Source organism: Panthera onca, chromosome F2 (assembly GCF_046562875.1).
Source record: "Panthera onca isolate mPanOnc1 chromosome F2, mPanOnc1 haplotype 2, whole genome shotgun sequence".
Taxonomy (NCBI): Eukaryota; Metazoa; Chordata; class Mammalia; order Carnivora; family Felidae; genus Panthera; species Panthera onca.
The window spans coordinates 65,489,450-65,502,557 of NC_138356.1; positions in this window are offsets into that span (position 1 = coordinate 65,489,450).

The following is a 13,108-nucleotide window of genomic DNA, read 5'->3' on the forward strand; positions in this document are numbered from 1 at the left end:
ATAAATTCAACATGCTTAACAGATATAAATATAATCTCTTATTACATATACCATATTGATGTTTATATAGTAAGTTATGTATTTGTATCAATTTCTTAAATTAGAGCTTCTAGGACAGTGCTAGCCAACTGAAATGTAATGTGAGCCAAAAATTTGAGTCATATATATTAATTTTTTAGTAGCCACTTTTAAAAAAGTAAAATAAAGAGGTAAATTAATTTAACAATCTATTGAAACACAATACACCCAGAATATTATTTCAAAAAGTAATCAAAATAAGCAATTAACATTTAATGTATTCTTTATTCTAGAAATCTGGTGTGTACATTGTACCTTTGGCACATTACAATATGGACCCATCACATTTCAAATGCTAAGTTTTCACATGTGCCTAGTGGCTACTGTATTATGCACATGGTATCTACACATGTGTGCACATGTATGTTTACCCAGGTCTAAAGGACAGGGACCACGCCACTCCATTTCTTTGTACTGCCAGTACAGAAAAAGAGGTCTTGTGGTAGAGAAGTACTTAAATACATATTTTTAATGATATGCTAACAAAACTTGAGAATAGAAGAGAATTTCATAAATATTAAGGATATGGATATATTTAAATAAGGAAACACAGTGATTTGTGATCAACATATTGATTTATGGTTTCCATAAACGTAGAAATAAGAAACATTCTGGTGCATGTATAGTATTTTCCAGTAGAGGGCAGAGATCTAACCTGTAACTAGACAGTGACTGTTTAATGGTATAAGATAGCTTTTTCAGAGTGGTTTATTCATACCTAAACTTTAGAAAGAAAAAAACAGTGTGGTTTCTCACAAGCAAATGATTTCATGGCACTGACTGCCCAGACAACTTAGCCAATGGGTGTACAGGGGAGGGATAGAGCTGTATTTCTTTCTCTTTCTGGTTTAAGCTGTCTTAATAAATATCTAATTATTTAATAGATGGACTACTATACGTAGGGCTCACAAACTCCAATAGGATAAAAGTTCACACAGGAAGTTGGTAAGTCTGCCCACATCCTTTCACTTAGAGATAATTTAAGAGACCATTTCATGTGTTGTTCTCTAAATTCCATAAATATTTTGACATAAACCTCCTTGTCAGTGCCTCGGTATTGGCAAAGGATTTCTCAATTTCCACTGCTTTCTCCTATTTTCTTCTCTCTCTTATTGTTCTTTGGCATTCCTTATAAAAGCACACAGAGGAAAATGAAAAATATATGGTATTCATATTTTATTTTATTTTGTTTTTAAATATTTTATTTATTTTTGAGGGACAGTGCAAGTTGGGAAAGGGAAGAGAGAGGGAGACTGGGGGTCCAAAGCGGCTCTGCGTGGACAGCAGCAAGCATCAGAGCCTGATGCGGGGTTCGAACTAACGAACCTTGAGATCATGACCTGAACCAAAGTTGGATGTTCAACCGACTGAGCCACCCAGGCGCCCCTATGGGATCCATATTTTAAAGTTCCAAGACTTTTCTGGAACAAGCAGGCCAGACCTTATGCATTTACATGAGTGTTGTTTCCCAAATTAGTCCTTCTAGAAAGCATTTTACGTATTTTCACAGTATTGTTGTGATAAAGATATTTTTGTGACTTCTAACGGCATTGATTTCAGTCAGATTTTAAGCAATTCCAAAATACCAGTAATTTCATTCGTACGCCTTATTTTCTTTTCAAAACACTGCATTACTTTGTTAATAACACATATGCATTCACGACACGAAAGTGTGGATAACTTTTGCCTGTTTTCAAAGTAATATTCACCTACAAAGAAAATTATTTTTCAAAGTTTTTAAAGGAAGTTCCTAAAAGACGTTGAGCAATCACAGCATTATTAGAATAAACCTTCAGTCTCCCAAAGGAACTGTTCTGAATATGATCTCTTGCTTATGGTTCATGTGTCACCATACAAAATTTAGACTCACCTCCAAGTAACTTCAAGGTACAAGATACTCTGCAGATAATCTTCTTATTTGCAACTCGATACTGTCTTCTGACAAAACCTGTGAAAAGTATATGACACAGAGAATGGAACCATAGTATTTCATATACTGTTACCACATAATTTCTACACTGCTCATAACAGCAGAACTTGCTAGACTGTGAGGTCTTACATCAAGACTGAGTTCACCTCAATCTACCTGCAAATCCTTTCCTGCCTAACTCTGTGAAGATGGTCTATATGTACCTCTACCCACTCTCTTTCCACCCAAGCTAGAGCTTATTTTTTGTATATTTCTTGTTCAGTTCAGTTCAAAATCCATTGCCTGAGCGCTCACTCTGCCAACTGGGACTCCAAACATGAATGGGATACCGTCCTGGAGCTCATGGAGCTTAAAGTTAGTTAAGGAGCCAGACACTTAAAGGGTTCATTTTAATTTCTCATAGTATTATGGTGGCGGGAGGCAGTGGTTTTTGTGAGAGGAGGTTATTTACTCACCAAATACTGAGTATACATGCACTGTGGGGCAAGTACTGATAACATGGGATGTCTGGATGGAGTTTAGCTCCTAGTTAAGGCTTACAGAGAAGTGGGACATGTAACAGATCTTAGTCACCAAGGAGAAAAGAACTCATATGATTCCCCAGAGTTTTCTCAGTTTGGATTGATGTACATTTTACAAAAAGCCTTGTGTCTCTGAAAATTGCTGTTTCTCTTGGTCCAAAGTTCTTGTGAACAGTTTAAACTGCCAAGTAATTCCATATTGTATTCATTGGATACTGACCTCTTTTGCTCTGCCTGTTCTTTTCCCCCTCATCCTGCTGCACATGGTTCTATTTTCCTCATTTACATACCTGAATCCTACGCTCATCTAGTGCACAAAGATTCTTACAAGTGAGCTTTGACTTTTGTGGACCTTTGACCTTTATAGACTACATGCGTCAGCATACAAATGGCATTCTGTGTGTGGGGAAGGAATATTAAAATTGTTTTCTGGCTGTTTGGCTATGAGTGTATCCCTCACAACCCAGAGATACAAATGGTCCTGTCTATATATGATTTTGCTTTCAAGAAGCACAATTTACATGGGGTGCCTGGGTGGCTCAGTTGGTTGAGCATCTGATTCTTGATTTCAGCTCAGCTCATGACCCCAGGGTCGTAGGATTGAGCCCCATGTCGGGCTCTGCTCTGAGCATGGAACCTGCTTAAGATTCTCTCTCTCTTCTCCCTCCGCCCCTCTACCCTGCTTACACGCACTTTCTCTCTCTCTCTCTCTCAAATAAAAAAAAGCACAATTTATAAGCTAAAACCAAAAAAGGGCAAAAGAAATTCCAAGCACTACTTGTGTTCCTTGTGAGAAATTAAAACATATCTAATCCACAACCTCAGCAATGTTTCTCACATCTTATTTTGTTTTCTATCCACGTTGTCACCCACAACACTTAAGAGACTCTCATTTATGACCCTCCTCACAAAAACTACAGTCAATATTTCTTTTCTAGTAAAAGCAACTTTTATTCTATCTCCAACTCTGGCTGTTCTCCCCTTCCCCCTACATATCACATAGATTGACATAACCTTCCATCCACTGTTTTGCTCATTTTTCAGCCTTGTTTGCTTTTACTCTGACTGCACGCATCATAAAAGAGTAACAGCTTGACTGACCAAGATTGAATCTTCTGGGTTAACAAGAGGGTTTGTGGGTTAGCAATAAGAGAGCTCTCTTTTGAGGGCTAGAGTAGTCAAAAAGTTTGCATATACTCCCATATTATTAATGTTCTTTCTTTATATGTGCATATTTATAGCTCTTACACACAATGAGATGAAACATTTTCTTAATCCAAAGTAAACTGAATCTAAGTTCTTCAAGCAAGCCATTGATTTCATGGTGGTTTTATATTAATAAACTCAGTGTAACTAGGTCTTATACTTTATTTACAGCTCCTATTGCCATAAATTGATGTCCAAAGGCTTAGAATCTTGTTTTTATTAAAATTAAAATCTGATGCTCTAGGAATGGGAGTTGTTAGATGTGGCTTTGCCCCCAACAATGCTTTCCAAATAATCTGTTGCAAATGTTGAAATAGGGTACCAGGGAGTAGTGTTCTGTAAGAATTTGGGCAATACAGATCTGTGTCTTGAATAACAAATCAGGACAATGACATGTACCGCTGGCTCCTATAGTCTTTAAGCTTCCTGATCTTCAGAAAAGGCTCTGGCTGTGTTTCAAGTTGGAAAGAGCCAGAAGGAAGAAAAACAAGTCCTCTTGTTGACTTGAACTTTGGTTTGTTTTCTAGGAAATGTGTTGTGTTATTTCACATTTTTGCTTCATTTTCTCCCCTAATTTCCAAAACAACTATACTATAGTTTAAACCATAATTTGATGATGCTCTTGTGTTTTTTCTTTTTATTTGTATTACCTTTGTGACCCTTAATGGCTTCTAAGATACAGAGAAAGAACTTCATCTCATGCTTGTCAAGTAGAGTTCCTAGATATACAGTGACTCCTCAGAAGATATACAAAGATGGAAAATTCTGAGGGAAGTAAACTAGAATGAATTGAGGGCTTCCTATGTTCCAGGTATTGTGGTTGTTATTTTGATGCATTATTCTTCACTGGAACCTCACAACAATGCACTGAAATCATTTTATTCTTATTTTTTTAATGAAGCTCTTGATATTCAGAGACTATTTTTATTAGTCTGATATTATACTCCTAGTAAGTAGCACATTTGAGACTTTTGCATTTTTTCCTGCTTTACTTTTAATTTCATAAAATACTTTGCCTGTCTTCATGTATTTATTCATGAAAAAATATATTTATTTTAAAATGTTGGAGCAAATAAAATAAAATAAAATAAAATAAAATGTTGGAGTCAGTTGAGTACAGATAGGAACAAATTTTTACAATTACTGCCCTCAGACCTGTTGTGTGAGTTTTCTGCTCCCTGCCTCTGATAGTCACCTGCCTCAGGTAGTCACAGCTAGTCAATCTCATCTTCAGTTTCCAATGAAACTCTGAGTTTCAAACTTTCTCCATCTCCCAGGTCAGACTGACCTTCAACTTCCACAGTTGAACAGTGGGAAAAGGGAATATGGTCTGTGCTTCATCTCCCACCCATCCACTTGCTTGCTCTTCCTGTCCTCCTTCAACCCCAGGGATGCTTCTGGATTCTCCAGGTTTAGGAAAGTCAAAATGGATGGAAGGATTGTACTGGTTTTGTTCTCCCTTAACTATTCAATGTCTTCTGTGTGCCAGATGCCAAAGATTCAGATGGCGGTGAAGACTGCAAAACGGGATAGTTTGTTAGATTCCTTTATTATAAAGAAGGACCTAGTTACTATGACCTTTTATTTAGAAAAGTCTGGAGAATAAATGTGAAATGACCCAGTTGAGAAATGGATTACAGTAGTAAGAAGCGAAAGTAATAAAGGAGGATTTCAATGGAGAAGACATTCAGAGAATTAGAATTGGTGAAAACACTCAAGTGAACTGAAAAAAAAAAGATTTATGAAATCCATGTAAGCATACTGATACAAATAAAATGGAGAAGACATGTGAAGTCAATTCTGGGTTGACAAAAGAGATAAAGGAGATACAGACTGAAAGACCATCTGTCTTTCATTTCCCAAGTACATGTTCATTGAAATTCTCATTCACAACATATGACGATTTGATGCAGGATTCTGTAATTGCTCAGACTCTATAAAGAGTTTTGGAATCAAGAAATAATAGGCAAACTCACAATGGGGCTTGTGTGTTGAAGGGTAAGGAAGGAATATAAAGAAAAATAATGAATATGTGCTTTCATTTAGAAAAAATACATAGTAAGGTTTACAAACCTATGGAAATTTAGTTTCTGAAGAGAGCTTCCCAATTTCCCATCACACTGAAGTTTAGGTAACTTGTCCTTTGAGAGCATCAGCATGTCAATTGCTTATTGTGTTGTGGCTTATTGTGTGGTCTACTTGCCTCTTGGAATCAGACCTGAAAACTTTTATCTCTGATCATATTTATTCAAAAATTATTCTTGAGTGGCTTTAGGTTTCACTGTAAGTGTTCACATAAGGAATGTAAGTGGTATTTTTCTAGTGATTTTAAAGAACATCATGAAAAATTAAATTTCTAAAAAACTGTTTATAACAGAGTATCTGTTTAGGTACAGAGTCTGTGGCAGCAGAAAGGCTCCCAAACTACAGTGTGAATATATTGCACTAATCTTGTTTTTTAAATTATTCAGATTTAAATATATCATAATTTTTAGATATCAATCCTCAGCCTTTGTCCTTTAAGTTTCAATAATAATAATAATAACAATAACAATCAGAATCAGAATCCATTGACTTTTTTCTCCAGTAGTTCAAAGGACATTAGTTGCCTTAAACATGAAATGCTCATTTACAGACATCCTTTCTCTCTCTCTCTCTTTTTCTTTCTCTCTCACACCCACCCCCCCAACACACATACACACACACACACACACACACACACACACTCACACACACTCGCATAACACACTACTGTTCACATCTCTGTAACTGCTATGTAGGGACTGTCTTATCCCACAATATAATAATCTTTAGGACACTTTCTAAATAAGAAAGTCTTTCCAGATGCGTATATTTGAAAACAATTATACATTCTCAACACCTGGCCAGGGACAGAATTAAGTCACAATATGAGGCAGTAGGGGGTGTGTTGGTCCTGTTAAGGGAGGAAGGGGACTGTATACCAAAAGAGTTGCAGAATGTAGCCAGTATGCTCCAGCAGGAGTTGGGAGAGGACAACAGGAGTGATTCTGAGGATGTTTAATCAGGGGCTGGAATGTAAGATTGAATAAGAGAGATTTTATCAATTTGAGAACACTCTCCTGATACGCAGAATTTAACATCTTGGCAAAAATATCAGGAGATGATTCCTGATGACTCCTAGAAGAATGGAGAGAACTATATTCAGAACTGCTGTCGCAGATGATGGAAGATGGTATCGATATTCTCAAAGATGTGGACATGCCAAAGTGGATATTCCATGTAAGGCTGGAGAACTCACCAGAGGACTATGTCCCATGGGAAGACAAAGAGGATACACCATTTACCAAAATAATAAAAAATAAGAAACTGCTGAGTGGGGCACCAAAATAATTTAGAAGTTCAATGGTAGCCCTGGATTGATAATAGGTGATGCTGTTTTAGAACTGGGTTCTGTAATGCAGGGCAGTTGATAGACCCCAAAACGACAGAGGCCAGATGGTTTTGCTTATCTGTCAGAAGCCACGTAGATAATATCATATGGATAGCAGGGATGTCTGACCATGAAGAGCTATAAAAATAGTTTATCGAATTTGGCATCTCCACCATAGATTGGTGGTCAACAAGATTACTACTTAATATGTACAGTCATAAGAAAACAGAGAGGGATGATCAGAATAAGGGCAATGGCCCTAATAAAAACCCAGGCCTTTTGCCCAGTTTTTGGAACTGAGCCTGTTTTTGGACTCAAAACCAAAATTTGATCGAAAGAGAAATAGGATCTATTACTACAGCAGGATTTGGCAAACTCAAGTCTTGATGTAATCCTCATTCCGTTCTTTGGGAGTAGCTCTGATGTTCAGTGTTCTCCCTGGCCCTTGGTTATGCCCTCTGGGAGATTCTTACCAGCCCATTATCCCCCATGATGACATCTGAAGAAGGTGTGGGGATCACGTCCTAATTGAGGGGTATACCACTTCCAAAGTTCATTTCTAATCGGAACAAGTGTGGAGTCTGAAAGTTGATTTAAGGCTTTAAAACATTTTTATCTTTATCCTAAGCTCTTTTTCAGTGGCAGTACAATTTGAAAGTTTATAATAAGTTTCCATTTGTTTATAGACAAATTCATGTGCTAATAACCACACTCATGTTATTGTTATTTTAGATTTATTATTTTATTTGTTCTCGAATCTGCTGTCTTTTCTTCCTTCTCCTTATGATTCTTTTTCAAATTTAATGATGGCTATTTTGAAGTTCCTTGGAATAACATACTTCGGTAGAAAAGCCACATGTCTAAGCTTTTCTTTGTTTCCAGTTTGAATGTTAATGAGAACTTTTGTTCTAAATCCTTTATAGACCTGTATCCGGTCACTTGGTGAGGTAGATAGAAAAATGTTCCCTCCTCCCCAAAGATGCCTGTGTTCCAAAACCTACCAATATGTTATGTGACATAGCAAAAGGGACTTTGAAAGTGTGATTACATTAAGGACTTGAGATGGAGAGATTGTCCTGGATTATCCAGATGGGCCCAATGAAATCAAGGGGTCCTTATAGGAGGAGGCATCAGAATCAGGGTCAGAGAAGATTTGCCATCAGAAGCAGAAGTCAGAGTGATATGAGGACAGGAGTCAAGGGATATGGGCAGCACCTAAATGCTAGAAAATTCGGGGTCTTTTACCCCATTCTTACTTCTTAAACACTTCAGTCTGGAAATGACATATGACATTTCCATTTCCATTCAATAGGTGATACTAGTCCCATGCCATCCAGAGATCTAAGAACAGACTGAGAATTGTAGAACTGTGGCCAGAAAGAAGAGTGAATAGATTTTACTGAACATGTAGAAGAAGTTCCCGTCACAGTCAGGCAAGGTCTTCTTGCGGAAGTGGTTTTCACCCTGCAATCTGAGTAGGAAACAACCAGATAAATAGGAAAGGGGCTGCTTGATTTTGAAGCACTTAATAAATGTAAGTTAAATAAATGCATGGATGGAAGAGAAGACACTGGGCAGAAATGAGTGTAGCGGTTTGAGACACAGAAGATCCTCGTGGGTGAAATTAAGTGAATAAGGTAAAAAGTATTTGATGGTGAGGATTTAAAAAAGGCAGGGGCCAAATCATACCTGATTTTGTAGATGCTGTTAATTTTAAGTTAGTTTATGTGTGATGAGATTCACTGAAGGATATTAAGAGTGGGGGCGGTACCAATGGTTTGCATGATTGGAAGCTGCTTACAGTACAGTGTGAAACAATGAATGGACAGAGGTATAGTGAATACAAGACACATTTGAGATTGTCATAGTAGTTTTGGTAGGAGAAGAGGCAATGACATTTTGATTTAAAGAAACCGAAGTGAAATTTGTGATACATTTTGGAATTGGTTTCTCTCCTTGGAGTCATTCTCTCTTCCAGTTTGAAATCATATACACACACATGCACACACACACAGACAAAGACACACCACAGAACTTTCTTTCTTTTCATCACTATCACTGATAAAATATTACTTAATATTTTTATTCCAAAGGAACACCTGCTGGTGGAAACATAAACGTGGAAAATGTACATTAAATTTAAACTCAGAAGGGTAAAGGGACTGCAAGGAGACTGGGCACCTATTTGAGCTGACTGAATTACAATGTGTTGAGAAGAATTCCACGCCAAATCTGAGTCACAAAGACTGCCATGACTGACCCTCTCTGTTGACTATGGGCACAGAGAAAAAGAAAGGAGAGGTGGCCTATGTGCCATATATTCATGTTAATATACTAGGTATGAGGCAAAAGTCCTATTTCCACTCTGCCTCCATTTTTAGATTGGGGAAGGCGGAAAAGGCACAAAAAGAGAAAGAACATGCCAAGAGGGGCCACTCAGGCCCTTGCAGCAGATGTTCGACAACAGGGAATTATAAAGGAAACATTAGCATAAGAGGGATACAATATATGTCTCGTGATTGCAAAACCATACTGAATTCCCTGTTCGTTTAAGTCATGTTTCACATCTGGTCCATATGTGTAATTGGAAATCTCAGAATTGCATTTTCATGAAGGAAGATAAAGATGCCAAATGCTTTACAGAGAGGATTTATTTGTTTGTGAGTAATACACATGGAAATGTGACAAAGGGAAAGCTATGCCTGGAGCTGGGATTTAGCACTGCGAAGTGAGAGAAACACTTCCTTTGTAAGGAGGTATATGAGCAATTGAAAACTTTGACTCAATTTAGCATAAATTAATAAATGAAGACTGAAACAAAGCATAGATGACATAAAGTCATAGACTCTTCTAGGAACCTTTATTAAGACCACACACACACACACACACACACACACACACACACACACACAACATGAGAGACAGTAAAGATTGAAAATCTAAATTACTAAAAGCACATTGCTCAAATTCAGGAGACAAATGCCTCCTTAACTCAACGCAGAACTTAATTGAATCTACATGATGCCCAAGCATCCCGATAGCCGGATAATTAGAGATAAGGCTAGAGTAACTTGATGAATGGTGGAATTTGTGACTTGTCATTTGGATGTTCTGACCCAATAATGAACAAACATTTTATCGCAGATGATAGTAATTTGGCTTCAACATGTTATGTAAAAAACATCAAAAAGATTACTTTTGTATACACCAAATATATCCTTTTGCAGCCTAGCTTTCATCCTTACGACGGTCAACAGTTCTGACATTTTCCACTACGAACATTTTGTTATCTTCATTGTTTCCTTGCCTTGAACAGGCAGGTGAAGCAAAACCATACTCTTATTCACTGGCCATAGGGTGTTCCTTGTGAGGGTCCCAGAAGAGGCAGGGGCTCTTGTAATGTGCTTCCCCCCAACCAAATATCTATGGCTCTGGCCAAACTGTTTGTTTTCACAGAGCCTCAGTTTTCTTCTCTTACGCATTAAAGGCATTAGAATTAAGAACTACAACAGGAATATTTTGACTGCAAATAAGAGAAACTGAAGTAATAGAAAACTAAGCAAATACGCGTTTATTTTTCTTACATAATAAGTAGTCTGGAGATTAGCGGTCCAACACACGGCTAGTGGTTCCATGACCCTCTCCTAGACTAAGATTTGTGCTCCACTACTCCTAGCTGTTTGCTTTCACATCATGGTCGTAATGGCAGCATTAGTTCCAAACGTTGTGTGTACCCTCAAGGTGGCAACAGGAATGACAAATGGTGTTGCCTTCTGTGGAGGCTCCTTACATTAGGAATACATAACTTTAAAAAAGAAAACCTTATCAGGGACTTTGTCTCACTTGTATCTAACCAAACACACGTCCCATGATCGCCTCTAGCTGAAAAAGGGAATGTAAAAGCAAATACAGATGTGGGTACATTTTCATTCCCAACCCAGAGTTTCCTACTAGCAAGGGGAAAATGGGGAGTGACTAGTTCAGAGGTATCTGTTTGTCTTGTAGGGATTCCTGAGGCCCCTTTCAGATTCAAAACTCTGTGATGGAGAAAGTTAGGATAGATAAGGTTCCATGGAATTGCCAAGCTGCTGTTGGAGATCTTTGTCCAGTTCCTATGACTGTTTGGAGGGTTGCCTGTAACTGAGAAGAACCCTTTGGATCTTCCCATTTATGATTACAAAATCTAACTTCCACCAAAAAAAATATATATTACGTGATTAAAAGAAGTAATTTATAACGAGAAGTACCAGGATGACTTCTAAGTTTTTTGGAAAGATTATCATATTACTTCTAGGATTCATGGGCTTTGTGAGAAAATTCCTGCACAACTTTCAATTAAATTAAGAGTCATCAAGATGTTGCCTTTTTAATATGGTAGCCAGATGAATCATTTTGGTCTGATTTTACTCATTCTTTTCCTGCCTTTCTGAAAATGGATATAAATCTGGGTTTTTATTTCACCAAATTCCCTCAGTCTTCTCTGTGTGTTGTGTGTGTGTATGTGTGTGTCTGATGGCCAAAAATAAAACTCCTTTGCCATAGAATTCTGAAAGATGAGCCCACAGAAACAAAACTTAGCTAGAGATTTGGAAGGGTTCCCATATCTTACCAGCTATTCTCTTTTGCTGAATTAATAGAATGAAAGAAGCTCACATTGATACAGAGAATGTTAGGGCATTCATCCATTCACTAAACAAATATTTATAGAACATTTACTATATGCTATATGACAGGCACTATTCTAGTCTGAGGAGGTAATAGCAATGAACAACGTGGAACAAATTCTTGCCTTCATGAAGTTCTTATTTTAGTGAAGATACAGAAGTGAAAAGTAATGTACATTTCATTCAGATAGAGCAATGGGAGAGGAAGTCATTAGGTGGGGTGGGGTGGGTGCAATTTAAGATAGGGCATTCAGCAAAGGCATTTCCTTTGAACTAAGGACCATTGTTACTTTCCTCTGTTTAATCCCATGTTCTTGACTCATTCTTCAACAAAATCCTTTATATGAGGTATCCCCCTTCAGATAATGGAGTAACTCATCATTTCCTCCATAATTCTTAGTGAATTAAGGGCAAAAAAAATTGTGTGAAATTTGATACATATTGACTTTGAGGGACACTCTTAAGGAAAAAAAATACAATTACAATTAGAAAATTAGATATAAATGCAAATACTTATTTATACTAGGAAAAAATAGAGTAACTTAAAAATTTTAAAAAGCTGACCAATTCCCAAAACATCTCAAAATCCAGAAAAGTAACAATATTTCTATTAACCAATTGATCAATTCCTTCTATAATCATTTCCTCTAAATTGTTATGGCTACATGGTTGTAATTAATTTGACATAACTCAACAACTTTGAAAAAAAATTCTATAAAGAAAATGAGAGAGATAATTTAGCCTTGCCTTTGGCGTAAGAGATTGGTTTTTTTAAATGTATATTTAGAATGCATGGGTCATATAAGCTCTCACAAAATGTATTTTAGTTTCACTTTAAGTTATAAATTGTGCTGCACATATAAAAAATTTTATTATGAACACTAAAAGAGAAGAAGTAGAGTGGAGAGCTTTAACTTGATTAGTTAAGAATTAACTAAATCTTCTCCACACAAATTTATACACTTGATAATTTGAAGAATTTTCTACAGAATACACTTGATATCAATGCTTGATAATTTGAAGAATTTTCCACAGAATAGCTTCTGGATCAGGATATTTCCATTTCTCCTCCCATTCCTAACCCACGTCTGGTGCCTGGTGCCATGGGGCATATTAATATATGTCTATATTAACACATAACCATTATCCATATTAACATTATCTAACAGATAAACATTAGTGGTCCAACTTCTGGCCCTGCACATCTGTGTTATAATGAGCCAATCCCATTCGGGACAGCCAGCAAGAAATATATCTATAAGTGATGTTTCAAAAATCACATAATTCTATTCCACCA